Genomic DNA, 3,242 nt, shown 5'->3' on the forward strand with positions numbered 1-3,242 from the left:
AATACCATTTTAATTGTACAATTAAATAATTTTTAAAAAATTTATATAAGCCATATTTTTTTAAAGTAGGAAAAGATACAGTTATAAACTAAACTTTTAAGTACTGTGATGATTTAGAGAAAGGTAAAAATCCTGCAAGTAGCATTTAATTGAGGAATTCCCTGGTGGTTTGAAGGATGTGTGGGTGAGGATTGGCCGAGATTTAAGGAGCGCCATTTTGTGCCAGAGGCTGTGCTGGAAGAGATGGGGATATAGGCAGAGTCTGGTAACATTTTTAAGTTTTAAAGGATAATACCCTGTCTTCACTCAACCGTTGATGCGAATGGGATACTTAGCCTTGAAGTGGAAGATAGAGTTATACTACTATTGGAATTATTTTTGTTTCACAAATATTTCATTTGGCCACCTCTGCCTAGAAGTATCATTCTGATCAGAACCAACCCTAGCATCTCAAGAACTAGTTGACAGAATTTCACATTTCACAAGCTTCTTAATCCATAAAAACCATCAAAATATTACTAGTAACTTATGCATTGAAATATATTTTAACCGTTTATCTGGTTTCTGGAAGCGATTTAAACGTAATCATTCCTTTGCTTCAGCATAATGATGTAGAGGGTAAGTTAAATGGTAGCTTTTATTGATCTTGTTTTATTTCATTTTGTTTTCTATGCTCAAAGTCTGTTCCCTCCTCCCCCTGCCCTTCCCCATGATAATACCTGTAAGACTGCATGAAAAGACAAAGGTGCATGGAGACTATACATATTCACGGAAGCCCTTGACAGCAGAGGAGGTGTGGCGTGTGTTGTGATCTTCCTTTGAGGGTTCCTGTCACTTCCTCAGAGGGTCAGTCTGAGGATACTCACGAATGCAAGAAATAAAAACCCAGAGAAAAGATGTGGCAGAGCTGACCTGTTCACAGCTCAGTGGGTGGGTGTCCTGTCTTGGGAGGGTGGGGACAACCTTGAACTTTGAACCAGACCATTGGGTGTGCTAATTGATATTCTGAGCCAGGCTTGTCCATCCCTGGGAGCTGCAAGCAGCCTTGGAGGTGGGGAAGCAAAGGTTGCGGGCTGACCTGTGAAACAGTGTTAGCATGGGACTGACATAGGCGGCGCCTGTCCGCGTGGTCCAGCACGCTGGACGGAGAGGTCCGCAGACATTTGAATGACTTGTGAGTGGGCTGATTTAAGTCATCACACTGGCAGGCAGCCGCAGCTCACGGTTGACATATGCTTCCTGGTTTCTTCAGCAGCAACCTGGCTTTTTCATGTAAATGAGCTCTCTCTTAATCAACATTTCTACAGTATCTATGGAGGGTCTACAAAAAGGTTATGCTAATCTAAATATTAACCCCGGTTAAACAATTAGGAAGGGTGATGTGTTAGGTAAACGTAACCTCATGCATCCCACAGATGAATAGAATTTATTATTATTATTTTTAATTACCCACTGCAGTTTTTCTTTTCTATTGGCATGGAGAATTGCAAGCTGCTTATCAGTGCTGGACTGTCCATAAAGCCTTACTCGGCATTGTGCTGTTAACGGTTAGTTAATGATTTAATCAGAAAGGGCTGGCTATAGATTTCTGATGCGGTAATGAGAATTGGCATCGAACAAGTTAATTGGAATTGGAAAGAGCTATTAAAAGGCCATGAGCAGGTCTTTCATGAAACTCTTGAACATGCTTCAGTCTGAAGAGCTTATTAAATTATGCTAAGGGTGTTTTTCCCTTTCACTTTAAATCACCCATTAGGATCATCTAATCAACTCCCTGAATGTTGCTGCAGATGAAATTATTATTAACATCATAATTGTTGGAATTTATCTTTTCTCTCCAATTGTCAGTGAATCCATGTTTAATAGACAGCAGTTTTTCTTAGCCCCACTGGGACCCAGCCAGAATCAGTTTCAGATTTTCTTTCCATCTTTTTGAGTTCAAAACTTGATTATTCTGGATGTTGGTGCTGGTTTTTAGTGCTCAGTTTCAGGAATTGGTCCATTGCCCCTGGAAGGCATGGTTGCTCGTAAATCAGTTTGTTGCCACAGAGAAGCAGATGGGTAGATGATGTGGTCGAATTTTGCTGTCTCTTTACTAATAACTTAGAGAAAGCTGTGTTTCACGATCAGCCATGGGACAGAATATTTGTTTGCGTCAAAATATCAAATTGAATATTATTTTGAGGAAATAACTTGCCTATTAGGTCCAAGGATATTAATTATAGGAACTACTTTTTGTTGAAAGTCTTAAGTATTTGTTTTGGACCTAGATTCACAATTTAAGGCTCTGTCAACACTTTTCAAAGACACTTTACCAAGCATGGTGAATATGGGTTCTCTTTCAAATCAAAGAAGAGTTAGAAAAATAGTATATCAGACATTTTGATAAGCATACGAGTAGACTTGGTATCACCATGTTTAATTCAAGGTTGTTGGCCAATAAAGGTTTGACAAGAGTCTCCATTAGCATTATAGCTTGCGAACTATTTGGCTTTTGTTCTCAATGCACCAGTTCCACAAAACCAAATAGATGGAATCTATTAGTTGAAAATTGTTGTCAATTTCTAGTATTATTTAAAGATTGAGAATGATTGGAAGAGGTTAGCAGAAGTTCCACTTTTCTTTGCTCAGAGACAGACTGAAAAGTTTGTCAGATGCTATTTTAATGATTTTGGAAACTTCTTTTCAATATTTTAACACGTGTTTATGTGTATGTGTTTATGTTTTAATCAAAGGATTAAAATGTGTGTGTGTGTGTGCACACCCATATAAACACACCTGTCTTTATATAATAATGTTTCTGAAAGGCTGAGCATAATGAGATTTTTACAATTTAAAAACCACTTTAATAGAACAAGGGGACCTGAGTGTCTGTTTGGTGCTTTTGGACATTCATGAACTCTCATGATATGGCAGGTTCTGGAGTGTGCAGGATGCCTGGAAAAATCAAGTCATTCATACAGGGCTTTTAACTTAGGACTTTCTTACGGTGATGTTGACCAAATATTGAGATATACTTTTGGCCTGGAAGAGTCAGATGAATGTGAAGGTCAGTAGTTTGAGAACTAATCCCATCCTCTTGCTTGTTCTCGATTTACACCTTCGCACTGAATTACAGTGTCTCTTTGGGTGCATGTGTAGATATAGTCCCCCCCCCCATTGCTTATTATTTTTGAGGGCATGTATTTGTATCTTATTCATATTTTTGATGGGAATACCATATAAAAACAAGTCTAATGGTA

Source organism: Hipposideros armiger, unplaced genomic scaffold (assembly GCF_001890085.2).
Source record: "Hipposideros armiger isolate ML-2016 unplaced genomic scaffold, ASM189008v1 scaffold_293, whole genome shotgun sequence".
NCBI classification, from domain to species: Eukaryota; Metazoa; Chordata; class Mammalia; order Chiroptera; family Hipposideridae; genus Hipposideros; species Hipposideros armiger.